The sequence below is a fragment of the Ambystoma mexicanum genome, chromosome 6p (genome assembly GCF_040938575.1).
Source record: "Ambystoma mexicanum isolate Mex_15411 chromosome 6p, UKY_AmexF1_1, whole genome shotgun sequence".
NCBI classification, from domain to species: domain Eukaryota; kingdom Metazoa; phylum Chordata; class Amphibia; order Caudata; family Ambystomatidae; genus Ambystoma; species Ambystoma mexicanum.
In genome coordinates this window covers 755201378-755217018 of record NC_090935.1, presented here as the reverse complement: position 1 = coordinate 755217018, position 15641 = coordinate 755201378, and positions in this window count along the sequence as shown.

Sequence of the window (15641 nt, the reverse complement as noted above, 5' to 3'; positions counted from 1 at the left end):
CGGTGCTGGGGATTTTGAAACCAAACGGCTAGTGGAGACTCTGTACTGACCTAAGGGAGCTCAACAAACAGGTCCATACTTCCCGATGGCCTCTTCCCTAGATTGACCAAGTGCTGGCCCAGATCCAGGGGTCAAAGGTATACTCTAGAATTGACCTGATCAATGGGTACTGGACTGTACCTGTAAGTAGGGAGGACCAATACAAGCTGGCCTTTACCTTCGGTGGGCAGCAGTACACTTGTACCCGGACTCCCTTTGAATACATCAACTCCAGCAGTGAATTTAATATCTTTCTGCGTAAGGTCATGCCTGACTTGGGTGAAAGGGGTAACCTGGCCTACGTAGATGATGTTCTAATCAAAAGCTCAAACTGTGGAGGAACACATAGCTGAGATCCATTATGTTCTAACACAGTTGAGGTCTGCCGGAGCAAAACTCTCTTTCCAAAAGGCACAGTGGTGCAGGACCCGTGTCAATTTCTTGGGGTATGAGATAACTCCCGAGGGTCTCTGTCCCCAGGAAAAGAAAGTAGGAGCACTCCAGAAACTAAAATACCTCACAACTGTGCGGGAGCTAAGAAGCCTCCTTGGACTGACTAATTACAGTACAAAGTTCATTGAAGATTACGCAGAGATCACGAGACCCCTGATCCATCTGTTGAATGGGGGGTCAAGTGGGATTGGGGTCCAGAACAAGCTGACGCAGTAAGACAACTCAAAAGAAGCCTTTCACAAGTGTCTTGCCTAGCTTACCCTGTCAAAAACAAGGAGTTCTTCTTGGAAACAGGGTTCTCCAATACATGCTTGACTGCAGTATTATACCAAAAGCATGACAAGGTCAATAAAGTAATCTCTTATGCGAGTAAGACTTTATCCTCTGAGGAGGAAAAATTCAACGATTGTGCGAAGGCACTCCCAGGCAACGGTGTGGGCATTGAAGAATTACTGCCCGTTTATCCAGGGGGAACACATCATAGTGGAGACTCCACACCAGCCTATCAATACCTTCAAATTGACAGAATCCGGGCCAGAAATGTGAGTAATTCCCGAATTACTTCCTGGATTCTGTCAATGCAAGGCTTTCCTGTGGAGGTCAGATATGGCCAAAACAAGAAGAGTCCCATTGTGCAAGGTCTGGCTGACTTGCATGATTGTGCCAGAGAAAACTGTCTTGAGAACGAAGGTCTTAAAATCAAGCACAACATGGAGGCACACCTTAATTCCCCACACAAAGTCTATGCAGAAGACAAGTGTGAGGGAATGCCCACTGTCTTTGTGGATGGATGCTCCTACCATGTTGACAACAACGGGGAAAAGGAATGTTGGCCGGCGTGGGGAATGCATGGGTGAATGATGCCCCAGAACCCTCCGCTGGGTACAAAATCGGTCCCCGTCCCCAGAGTAGCCAAGTGGCAGAGCTGATGGCTGTGCATCAAGCCATCCTCACTGCTGTCCAACACCAACTCCACGAACTGGTCATAATCACTGATTCAGATTATATATGGAATGGGTTCGTGGAGAACGTGGTTGATTGGAAAACCAGAGGCATGCTATGTGCTAACAATAAACCACTAAAACATGGAAAATTAATACAGAATATTGATGATCTGGTCACCTTGAATGGGATGACCATCTACTGGAAAAAGAATAAGGGTCATTCTAAAGTAGAGGGACCAGACAAAACTGGAAATGACCAAGCTGATCAGCTGGCCAAAACCAGAGCCATCCAAGGGGATCTACTTGAGATTGAGTCCCTGTTGGGGGAAATCCAGGTCACTGCTATCACTAGGTCCCAAACAAATGCTCACAATGAACTCTCAACTGCCAAATGGAGTCAGGAGACCCCAGATGCTGATTGGATTATGGCTCAAAAAGGGGATCCAATAATTGGTACGTTTTATCAACACATTGAGGACCCTGAGAACTTTCCCCTAATGGATACTGATTGCATTGGGAAAGAGGACCTCAGAGTGTTGATGAAATGTCCAAAAATGTTCCGAATCCAAGACGGTTTGTTCGTCAGGAGATCCATATCTGGCCATGACCAGTGGGTGGTCCCTACCTCATTCCGTAGCCTGATGCTAGTCACACCCATGATGCTGCCACAGCCGGTCATCGGGGGTTTCATATGACATTAAAAATCTTGCGAGAGGTTGCATACTGGCCACACATGGGGCAGGACCTCGACCAATACTTGAAGGGGTGTCTTGTGTGTGCACAATTTCAGCAAACATCACTCACACACCGTGCTGCCCTCCAAAAGTGGGGGATGACACTGCCTTGGTCAGATTTGCAAGTCAATTTCATTGGGCCCGTTATTCGCTCCTCTAGGGGAAACAGGTACATGGTAACTGTAACATGCTTGTTTACTAAATGGGTGGAATGTCTCAGAGCCCCAAATTGCTAAGCAGAAACAGCAGCTGCCCTGATGATCAATCAAATCTCCCATTTTGGACTTCCCCAAAGGATTGAGTCAGACCGAGGTAGCCACTTCACTAGCGATGTGATGACAAGGATGTGGGAGATACTTGGGGTAAAAAGGAAACTACACATTGACTACCTCCAGTCCTCTAGTGGTGGAGTTGAGAGGTACAAACAAACTATTGTGAGCATTTTAAAAAAGTTTGTGGCAGATTCTGGGCCAAGTTGGGACAATCAATTACCCCTTGTCCTGATGGCCATCAGATCTACCCCTTCTTCTGCCACAAGAATGTCTCCATTTGAGCTGATGACTGGACGAAGGATGGTGCTACCCCAGCATCTGCTCTACACAACCCAAGAGCAGACCTTGATAAATGCCTCCACAACTCATGAGTATGTTGAGAATCTGAGAAAACACCTTCAACATGCTTTTGCCTATGCTCAGCAGAATCTAGAAAGATCTGCAGTCAGTATGAAGACCCACTATCACCTTAAGACAACTAAAAAGGAATGTCAAGTAGGAGACCGGGTCTACTTGTACAATTTCCAAAGGAACCAAGCCAAAGAGTGCAAATTCCTCCCAACTTGGCGGGGTCCTTTTGAAATTGTGGACAGAATCTCACCAGTCACCTACAGAATCTGCATCCCCAAGGGCAGTTTGAGAGAAGGAGAAGACAAGTGGGTCCACATAAACCAGCTAAAGAATTGCCACCCCAGGCATACTTTGTGGCAGAGGAAGGGCTTACCGGAACCCCAGAGGAGATAATTCCGTACACCTAGAGAAATTATTAAATCTTCATTGATTATACCTAAGAAAATGAGTAAAGGATCTCTGAGTAATAGAGGGGGAATATTGCCAATTTTTAAGGAATGCACGTGTCTTGCCCACTGCTGACATCCCCTGAAGATGCGTGGACACAGTAGTGGGAACATTTCCATAACCATGCAATGTTCTGTTTTCTAGCATTTGAGCTAAGAATCTTCCCAAGAATCACCAAGGTGGACCACTCAGGGGCCGGGAGAAAAAAAAACAAGGAATCCGGAGTATCGTCCCATCCTAACCTGAACCGGCGAGGAGAGAGTGTCGCCTCAATCACTGACGGAAAAAGCAACTGAATCTCTCCACATGGACAGAAAAGAATATCCCAATCTCCTAACTCCCCCTCGACTGGAGGTCAAAACACAGTCGGGAAAGGGCGAATTGTGGGATGTATAGACCCACTCTGCTATGCGATGCAGCATCACTCTGCTAGTTGTGGTGCAAGAAACAGCAACAATGGCGGAAAAGCTCTTGTGCGTGCCAAAACCTCCAAAACCGCGTTCTTCAACACACAAAAAGATGGATACACAACCTGCCACCCACGGTGCATGTGTGGGGGAATAGAGTACACCCTGCAGAAAATGTGCCAGTGGGCTTGATGGCAAGCAAACATAAAGTGCAGAGCGAAAAGCAGCACTTTGCAAGTGAAATCTTAAAATTTGCCTGTAAATGACATTTACTTTGTTGCTAAAAACTCCAAAATGCCTGTATACAACACTTCTCAACATTCAAAGGCTTGCTTGGCGCTAAAATTAATTTAATCTAATGAAGCATTGTGATTGTACAAAGTCCTAAAATGTGAAGAGCAAAACATTTTCTCAGAAAAACTGGATTGCTTTCGGATGACAGCTCCTGTCAAAATCTGTGTGCAGCAAACTGGGCTACCTGTGAATGACAGCCCTGTCAGATGAGCTCTCCTGATGAAACTTCAAAGTGATCCAAACTAAAAGTCAGCTGGATTAGCAAGCATAAAAGCATTGTTGCTAAAAGGAATACAGATCTCAGTTGTGATTTTGACCCCACAGGTTTAAAGCTAAGAAAGTAATGTATCTATGGCATTTGATGCAACAAGTTTGGTTTCTGCTGGATTTTAAGAAATTAAGAATAAATTAGCCTGACTGGGACTGCAAGAAGAGGAAAAACAGGTTTCTCCCAAGGGGAGGGAAATCCTTGCAGCAGAAACTCACTGATAGATGATAATTGTGGGTTAGGCCAGACTTTCGTCTACAGCCAGGGAATGAACAATGGCAGATCCCCAGGCCAGGAAATGGACGTGTGAAGGGGTTGTAAACTGCCCATTGAAGGAATTCCCCAAAGGAGGGGGGCTCCTCCTTGAGCTCCAGGGAGAGACAAGAGGCGGACCATTTGCTGCTAAGACTAAATAATGAACAATTTTTAGAGACTCATAACTTGTTATCCAAAGTGGTGAAAAATATAAAAAGGACAGATTGTTAGTCTAATTTTTAGCTTTACGTTTCAAGAGGCGGTGGAGCTGTGTAACATATTCTGGACAGGAATGGCAATATATGTGGTTTTATGTGAACTGTATTAATGCTAGAATTGTTACACTTTACACACACATCCCTATGGTAAACACACACCTTTGTGGAAATGTGCAGAAAGTTTTGAAAAAATGTTCAGGGCGAAATGAACAAAATTCTACAGAAAGGTGAAACAAGGTCTCACAGCTATGGGACTTTGATGAACAGATACTGCATAAAATATGGAACCTTTGTGTGTGATATTTGTAGAGGTTACCAATGTATAAAGATGTATTTATGACAAAATTCAATTTTGATACTCGTGGCTAGGGGAGGTTTCTAAGGACTGCAAAGCCAAACCATAAATGTGACATCATCCGTCTTTGATCCAATCACTCAGATGCAAGGCGGTGACGAGGTCCTGATCCAATCCCAGTACACAGGGGCAAGCTTAGTTAAGCCGGCCCATACACCCATTTTGTGATGTCATTTGAAAGGATAAATAGAGAGAGCTGACAACACATAGGGACTGACTCACTGACCGACTCTTCTGATTCCAGTGAAGCACTTTGTTCCAGCATTCAACATTCAGCCTTTAACATCCTTCCAGATCCAGATGCCCAGAATCTTGCTAAGCAGTAGCTGAACCATGGTCAGCAAGGCCTCACTCCTTAAACTTTTTCTCACAACCCAGGAAGCACTGTGGTGTGGGAAATCATCCTGAACTAGTATCCTGAAATTATCTGGTTTGCTACCATAAGGCTTGCCTGATGAACTCGCTATCCCGCTGATTTGAAACACCCAGAAACAAGAAGGGCATATATTGTGCAATTCCGGTGACTGGCCTAGCTGATCCAGTCCCGCGCCTGATATGCAGTCCTTCCTTGATTGACCCAATCCATTGTCCAGAACTGTGACTGTCCAAAAATCTTAAATCCCAGTGGATTGTGAGTATTAATAGGACAGTCGGGAACTATTGTATACCTTGCTTATCTTGTTCTACTCTAATCTCTGAACTATCCCTACTTTCATAACCTGTAACAGTGTCAAAAACTTACACGTGTGAATTAGCGTTAAATTATTTCCCACTTTGACTTTGATATTTCAAATGTTTTCTTTTGATTAAATCATTGCTTGTGTTTGCTTGTGTTTGCTTGCATCTGTTCAAAGTGGCTCCTATAGAAATTTATAATAATTTAAGCAATTTTGACAACATATATGGGCCGATTCATGGAACAAATGTGTGCCGGAATTTGTGGTGCAAGCTGGCGCTAGCATGAAAAAGCAAAAGGACGCGCACGCGTACGATTCATGGAAGGCCCTGCGCGTGTTTTCCCCGGGATGGGCGCCAAATCCGTGGGTGGTGCACACGGGTGCACACGTCACTCCAACATCCCAAACGTCGTGAATGCCAAAAGACACGCACAGGTGTAAACACGTCCGCCACACGAAGGCAAGCGGAAGCGTCCCTGCACAGTATAAAAGTATGCGCAAACAACAAACACGTATATACAGCTACGGTGAATGACCCATTTCTCGCAGCACTGATCGTGGGACACCGCTGGAGGAGGAGAATAGCCAGGCCCTGCATTTTCTGGCCCGGGACCAGCTTTTTTGGGATGCCTGATGACCAGGTCTATGGCAAGTATAGGTTTCCACCTCGTATCATCCTAGACCTGGTCACTGAGTGGGAGGATGAGCTCACATCACCCACCTTGTGCTCTCAAGCACTGAGACCCTTGGAAAAGGTGCTCAATGTCCTGCATTTTTTGGCCAGTTGGTCATTTCAGCGGACAACTGCCATAGTTGGGGGTGTCTCACACGCTCACTCTGCCTACACCAGGTGTTGGAAATCATGACTGCGCGCCTCTCAGTCTGCAGGCACATATACATGCCCAGAACACCCGCAGAAAGGCAGGCCGTGGTCCAGGACTTTTACAGGGTGGCACACTTCCCCAAAGTGCTTGGTGCCATAGATTGCACCCATGTGGCCCTACATCCACCTATGGCCACTGAGCACATCTATCAAAGCCGCAAGCACTGGCATTCCATCAACGCACAGGTTGTATGCGATGCCCATGGAATCATCACCTCTGTCTATGCAAACTATCCTGGGTCTACCCATGACAGTTTCATATACAGAATGTCCGCCCTGAGCCGGAACCTGGAAGCTGGGAAGCATGGCGACACATGGCTCATTGGTGAGTACAAATGTCTGTGCACACGCATGCATGTCAAACACAGACAAATACAGAAACCCAACTAATGACAACCATCCACTGCTCCCCAGGAGGCAGTGTCTACCCTCTGAGCAACCACATGATGACATCGATATGCAACCCCACACACCACCACAGGTAAGATACAACGCTGCCCATATTGCAACCAGGGGCGTAGTGGAGAGCACATTCGGAGTGCTCATGTCACGCTTCCGCTCCCTTGACCGCTCTGGTGGGCAGCTATATGTGCACCCCCAGTAGTGTGCAGGATCATTGTGGCAGCATGTGTCCTGCACAATGTTGCAACACAGGAAAGGGCGTACCGGTGGACATGGTGGTGCCCCCACATCCCCAACAACAGGCACAGGTGCTGCCCATGGGAGGGGAAAGAGCACATGGCGAGGCAGCCCGGACCCAGCTTGTGGCCACATTTTCACCTAAACTCCCACCCCTGCGGAGTGCACACAGGCCTGGCACATGCCGGGTGACAATCGATGATGACAAAGAGAAAGTCAACTGTCACAACCTTACCACCCTGAGAATGTTGCCACAGAAGTGCTACATTGTATGCATCCCTAGCTGCTTAAACATAACCAATCCTCTGTGACCAGAAGGAGCACATGCAAGGTGTATATCACACCACCCCCCTGCAAAACAGGCCATGACAATCAGTGGTATGTCACAAAAACCCTCCAAACCCACATCACACTTATCCGCCACACCATGACATGCAACAGCAAAAGAGCATCCCAAAAGCACAACACATGACAAATTAGATACGAAGTGAAACGTGATACATGGAAAGAGACCTGGTACAATCACACCTGACATGGAATCAGATGAAATGACTGACCAACAACCTCCCACACATACAAAGTCATACACAAATGCATGCCACCAGCGGTACCATCAACAAAAGACAGAATTGCTGTTGGCATGTACATTGGCCAAGCCAAATCCACAAATCCCAAACCCGTGTGCTGTGTGTGTCTCCTGCAACACACTGCTCAGCACACAGCACGCTGAGCAGCCATTGTGTTGGGGATACACCTGGAGCATCATATAAAAAGGACAAGCAACAAAAATAACCTATTGATGCATATACACAATCCCCAAATGGTAAGTGTTCATGCGCTGCAGGGACACAGCATGCCAGAGAAGGCAATCTGTGTGCATCTGTGAGCATGGAAGGGTGGTTGAATGTGTGGTGGAGCATTGTGTAAGTGTGTGTGTCAGTAGGGACATGCACTCAATACATGCATGTGAAATCTAGTGACCCTCCGTGTCCTGTGCACATCACATGTGAACATTGGCCATGTGTACACACCAGTATGTCAAACCACAACAATCCCCTGACACCTGAAAAGTAAACATAACACAGGAACAGCCACTGACCAGCAGAACACATCATGTACATACTACCCCACAATGACACTGTCAGAGAGTGCCCAAACACTGTATTCCAAGCGTACTGTCTGACAACAAAAGGCCCTCCCTAATTTACTCATCACCATGACCTTCAGAAGAACTGTGTCTGGGGTCCGTTGGCTTCTTCCTTCTAGTCTACCTGCCTTCAGGATCCTCCTACCCCTTGGTTTCCTTGTCCCACCTTTTGTGCAAATAGGGTCCAGCCCTCTCAGAGGCCACCTTGACTGGTAAAAATACCAAATCGGAGAGAACTCCAAGGAGCCAAACCTGGGAAAAAGCCTGTTGCCACAAATAAATCCTGGAAGAGTCTCCAGTAGATGACTTGAAGTCGCTGAATATGGCCAAGCACATGTTCAAGCAGAAAGATATAAAAACTACCAAGGTAGTACAGTGGAACAATGGTTCAACAGGATGGTGAGCAATTTCAGTACACAACGATCAATGAGTATGCAACAACTGATGGGTAGTGCCACAGCTCCGGTCTCCAGGCGACAGGAGTGGCATGAACCAACCACCACCTCTGTGGTCTGGGTGCCTGCAAGGTAAAACTTACACAGGTCTCCGAGACCCAACCAGGAAAAGAGGGTCAGGGATCCATTGGTTGGATAGGCATCGGTATTTAGGATAACCGGAAAGAGGGTCAGAGAGGGCAGGTGGATGGGCAAGGGAAAGTAGTGAAAATACAAAATACAACTATTGACAATTACACATACACAATCAGAGAAACCATGTATTTCATGCACATTGTACAAACTGGCACCAAAGCAAGCAAAAGAGAGACTTATTTCTGGGGTGAGTGCTGGCCTCCTGCCTGCGCACTCTCAGGTCTGGTAACAGGAGCAGTTCAATGCTGCACAGAGAGCGTGAGTTACTATTGTGTGTGTGTTTTCCCCACACAGACATAACACCATTCATGCCTCGAATTTAGTGACTCCTCCCCAAACAAGCACTTTGTCTGCTGCTTTGTTCGTATAGTTTTGCTTGCCCCCATGATGGTTTATACACTGTTAATGCAGAAGGTAGCCGCAAGTGGCTCAGCGTTAAACGGAAGACCATGTGTTAAGAATCACACATGATGTAATGTGCCTTGGATGTGCTGCTAGACGCGTGTTGCGAGATGCGACTTCAGTACAAGTTGCGTTCTGCCAGCCGCAGCTTTCTATAGGCAGCGCACATGGCTAATTGCATATGCTAATGATATGCACTGCACTAGATTTTGTGCGTCGCTGTGTACCCCCCTTGTGCTGTATTAGTTTGTGGCTAGAAACACTACTGCGCTAATAACTTAGCTTCTGTGGAGCAGGGGGTACTCCAGGATATGGGCAACGCCCCCTGCGTGTGCCCCTGACAACTTGGAAAGCTTCTTGGCCTTTGCTCCTCAGCGCGGCTTAACTGTACTGTGCGCATCCTCCCCAACGCATGGCTAAGCTCCCCAGCACCTGCACTACTTAGCTTGCATGTGCGAGGGGCCTGGAGGAAGGTCGGCTGGGGTGTGGCCCCTCGTGCTGCTCACCTTGCTCAGAGCTCCTGGAAACACGTCTGCTTCTGTCGGACGTCTGAGCACGAGCCCTGTGCGTCTGCTTGTGCATGCATGCGCATGTGTGCACCACCCAACGTGGCCAGGAATTTGTAGTTCTTGGCCTGGTGTCTGCTGGGAAAGGTAGTCTGGAGGCTCCTTTTCCTGTAGAAAGGGCATAAAAGCTTTAAATAAGACTGGAAGGTTTCCTGAGTGTGTGTGTCTTTATGCTGCTTGTCACTGGGCCATGTCTGAGACGTACATCTGACCTCCTCCCACACAACCCCAATATCTGTACACTGACAGGTAGAGCTGGAACTTGAGTCGAAAATAACCAAGAAGGCTGGCACAACTGGATGGTTGAGCTGAAAACCAATCCATCCTTGATAGCGTGAACAAAGAAAGGCAGAGACAGCACAAGTCTGGAAAGGCACAGAGAATGTGAGATAGCCAGAAACAGCTGACAGCAAGTTAAGAGGCACACCAGTTGAATAGCATTGGTAAAATCCAACAGGCCACATAAAGGCATGGATGTAATAGATGAAAGACAGGAGGAGCAACAGAAAGATGCTGTTGAACAGAAGTGTACTGAGGCACAGCGAGGCAGTGTAACAGTGCGTGGAAATAACATCCCGAGAGACGGGTGGACAGATCTGCAACAAGGACAGTAGCAGGAACAAGAACAGGGACTAAAGGCACCAGAGTGTGAAAAACAATAAAATAGCAGTAGTCCAGTAGGAAAACTGCGCCGTCAGGCAGCCTCAAAGTCCAAGTGGGAGCCAGACACAATATGCTGTCCAAACAGAACGGAGCATAGAAGTAGTATAGGTGGACATCTCAGGTGAGGACTGGACTGTGAGTCGTGCCTCTTGGGTCACATTCCTAATGCAACCTCCTTTGCCACAATTCCCAGGGGCTGAACTCAACACGTACCAACTTGACATTGTCAACATCCAGCCCCCTCCCACCATCAGTGGGCTACAGTCTACAGCATGAAGTGCATCAAGCACGTATACAGGCAAGAAAAGAACATACATCACAAATAACATCAATTAATGGACACTTCAATAATGCACTCACTAAAATTGATTGCAGGCATGCCGTGGAGAAAACATCCATAATCCCCACTAGAAGTGTTAACACAAGTAGTAAAGCAGCAGAAAGGCCACAGATATGATGAAAGTCCTATGCCCTTGTGTAATTGGTTGTCACACCGAACCATCCTTGCAAGACCATGGATAGGGGAAGCAGGAGTGGCATATGTGTCAGGACCCCAAGCCGCAAACACATACATGAGACAAGCTTGAATGGGCCCAGCTGGAGCAGACAGTGGATGCTTTCAAAAGTCACAAAGCACCACACTGTCACATGAATGCACAATAGACAAACAATTTTAAACTATATTATCTAATTAAACTAACTATGAAATAATAAATTGCCACATATGACCGGGGGGGGGGCATCCAGGATGGGGGAGGTACAGGGTGCACCTCAACACCCACTTGCGATGATGTTGAGATTAAAAAATCCTCCATGGGCTCAATGCCTGCACGGCCTGACCTGTGTGGGAGATAAATCGTCGTCCGAGTCACCCTCTGGATGGAAAGCAGAAGGTGGACATGGCACAGTACCCTGACCATGCCTATGCACAGCTTGCTCCTCGGCAGCAGTAAGTCTGCGGGACTGGTAAGCCTGGTCATGTGCGGCGATGACACGTAGGTCAGCATGCAGCCCCTCACGTGATATGCGTGCTTCCTCTTGCAAGGTAGCACGTGTAACACTCAGTTCTTCCTGCATGGCCTCTCATGACATCCGGAGCACCTCCCGGCATGCAGGTAGCTCAGCCGAGATGGTATTCTCAAGCTGCTCCAACCTCTCCTCTGTCCGCTGCCTCTGGGACATGTTGAGCACACCCAGAGTAGATCTGAGGGATTGATGGTCATCCCCCAGGCCTCCCTGTGTGCCTCTGTGTGAGTAGCAAGTGCTTGATGCAGAGACACCAATTCAGCCCGGCGTGCCGTGTCCAAGGCCGCCATGCCCAGCCTGAGCAAGCAGGCCGTGGACTGTGCTGCCCGCTGCTGGAGATCCACCTGCCTAGCAGGGGTGAACATGGATTGGGCCACACATTCCATGCTCTGAGCGATCTTATCAATTGCTGCCCCATGTTGTTCGGAATGGGCACACATGGCTTGCTCCCACTCAGTATACACTGGTGGCGAGCGGCCACTGCGTTGCTGGGCTTGACACCCACAGGGCCCAAGGAGCCATGACCCTCGCAGGGTTGACACCGCCCGCGGCTGCAGGACTACATCCCTCCATTGACATGATGCCCCAGGCACATCAGCAACTGGTGTGGAGTGTGACCGTGTGTCCCGATCCACCACAGGCAGAGGATCCAACACTGTCTGGCCCATCAGTGCAGGAGTCGCGGACAGAGGATCGTCCACATCAGAATAACTTACCATCGACGAATGGACATGACGCGCATCCAAATCAACATTGTTGTCAGAATGATCATCCAAGCTAGACCCATTGCTAGCCCTGGACACGATGGTCTGCAGCACAAGTGGGTTCTCGTGGCCTACCACCCCACAACCCCCCGATGTAATAGCAACCCCATGTCAAGATTGACATCACCATCCTCTGGCTCCATTGCGTCATCATCTGTAATGTTGAAGAAACAAACATGAGTACACATGTCAGATGCGCAGAATGCACACACACATAGACATCACCTCGACAGCCAACACATGAAGCAGACATGTCACACACAAATGAAATTCCGGCATGCATCCAGTGGCATCTATATGCAAACACATCCCAAAAGAAGAAATGGATGTGTGTAAATAGCAAAGCCCACACATGTACTGATTGTAGTATATCACCTCCATCACACACCTCTGCCAGGCACATGTCACAGGCAAAAATGACAGATCAGATGGCAACAAAGAGATGGCACATACCATAAGCATGTCTGAACTGCCAAATGGCCACAGCTGCAAGTGAATCCAAACACACCATTACTCACGTAATATGCATGTACACATGCATCACTAAATCATCATCACCAATATTGCTTCATCCATCTGCAGCTCGGCCCGTACCGAATGTCATGGGCCATGTAGACATAGTGAATGTCCCGAGCAAAGCGAGGGCCTGCAAACAGGCATGAGGGACCATAACACCCAGTACAGTCCGAGCTGCCGGCCATGAAGCCTCCAAAACACCCCTCAGGGCCTGATTGAGCACATTGTGCAATGAATGTGCCCTAAACCATTATTCAGTGTGTCAAATCATCATGGCCAGACCCCACCAGATTAGCTAAGTGGGCCTGGGTGTACACATACTGCACAACAATGCACCTTCAGGATTGTGCCAGTTGAACAAAACAGGTGCAATGCTGAAATCTCACCAGCATTAACGTCAATCAACTACATATTAGTCAGTTGACAAAAAATGTGTAAATGAACACTTTCACACACACATAAGTGAGTAGCTGCAATGTTGCACTACACAACGTTGAAGCTGCTTGCATATGTACATGTGAAAGTGTTCAAAAACACCTGTGTCCCTATACACCTGTATTGTGATCATGAACAGCAACCAATACAGCAAAGCAAACAGCTACAACGCTGCTTGCTTTGATGTATGTGAAAGTGTACACATACACACGTGCAGGCAGCTCCACAGTCATTACAATCCGATTGGCAGACTACAGTCAATCTGTGGCCCATACCAGTTAGTATAGGCTGCAGATTGACCTATAAACTTTGCTGAAGACCCACTAGGGTGTTTCAATACTGAGTACATGTGTCACAGGATTCACCTGTGTCTGACAGTGAAGGGATAACAATCTGACCATACATGCCAGGTCACTTTGACATTACATCAGTGAGTAGGCATGTAGAACGGTGTAACATGGCTCAGAAGTGGGTTGTGCCGTGCAGAGCATGTGCACGTTACCGACTATATCTACATCAACAAGTACATCATGATGTCAATCAATAAACAAGAAGGCAGTGTAAGTGCAAGGCCAGGCATCACGTGCAATGTGCATGCAATGGTTTGCATGGATACCGGCCCCCCCTTAGTGAAAATGCAGGGAGGCGTTGCATGGCAGTGAAAAGTTGACCAGATAACTGTGTATTGGCAGACAGTGTTGAGTAGCATCAATTGCATCATCTGAGTCAACTGACAACACAGCCGATGAGAATGGGACAGTGAGCAGGACACATGATGAACCCTCTGTACTACACCCATTTGTGTAGAAGGCACTACACCAGTTTGACAGAGTCAGGGGGCCTGAGACAGGGGGAGGCCTGTGCCCCACACAGACTATGACACCCTAAACATGTGCGTGATGCCGGACTGAGCCACAGTGAGCATGGAATGGATGATGAAATGCCATTAAATGTATGTAATCCTGGACACGTACTACAATGATCACCCTGCAAAGGACACATAGGGGCATGCATGGAATGCACATGGAGCATGAATGGGCACTAATGTCCCTGCGGAGCATCTGCCTTCTGCACAGTCTGAGTGAGACACCCTGCATCAAGGAGGTAGGATGTACCCAACAGTATGTGTCTGGCAGGTTGGCAGGGGGAAGTGTGCATGTACACAGGAGCGTTGAACAGGTCATTGCAGTAGTCCAACATGTTACCCACCAGTGCAATGGTGTAATAGTGGTGCAGGGGGGGTGTTGGGGCAAAGGAACATGCCTACATGTAGTACCAGCATGCAGACAGAAGCCACATGCATGTCAGTCATGCGATGACATAGTTGAGTGCTGAGTGGAAAGACACCCCAGGCTACATGACGAAGGGCCAGTGAGCTGGAACATGGACCGGAGGGGCAGCCGGGTGACTAGCCTACAAGTAGGGTGTAAGTGTGGTGATGAAGACAGTCCCTGTCTGCACTACATGTCCAGCATGCTGCACAGCAGGCACGCATTAGTGAATCATTGCATGACTCGCACATGAGAACCATGTACACATGTATTGGCAGTCAAGCACAACACATCGCACAAGCAAACCGCACATGGCCTGGACAAACACGCAAAAACACTCACTGGACGGGGCGCCAAAATCCAGCATCTCTCCAACTCCTTCGACCAATTCTGCCGGTATGAACTCTGCAGCGATCAACTAGCGTGGAGTGAGTTCTTCCTCCTGAGGTGGTGGCCCACCCCCAGGCACCCCAGTCATGGCATAATTGGAGGGGCGCTTTAGGTTAGCACAGTGTTGGAAGTCATCCCAAAACTTTCTGCACTCCTGATCTGTGCGCACCACATGTCCCAATGCACTAACACTCTCTGCAACACGCTTCCAGTGGTGCCAACGCTGGGCAGCCACAGTGTGACAATTTGGGCCCACTAGCATATCACATTCGTGTTCCGACACGTATCCCACAAGGAAGTCCAGTTCCTGCTTGCTGAAAGGCTTCTTCCACGATGTGCCGGAGGTCGGAGCCGTGTGTCGGGTCCCAGCCTCTTGTGCAGGTGCAACCTTCATCCTCTTGGGCAGTGATCCGGACCCTGACTGGCAAATGCCGTCCTGATCAGTAGGGGCAGTGGCGCTGGTGGATTGAACCATGGGAGTGGCAGGTGGAACTAGGATGGAAGCCCTGACTTCCATCAGTGGCTGCTGGGTGCCCTTGACTGGACCCTGTGCAGCAACATCCGCTGTGCCAAGGTAATTGACCAGGACTGTCCAGGATGATAGACTCACAGCCGGGGTGGTGTCGGCTGCATCT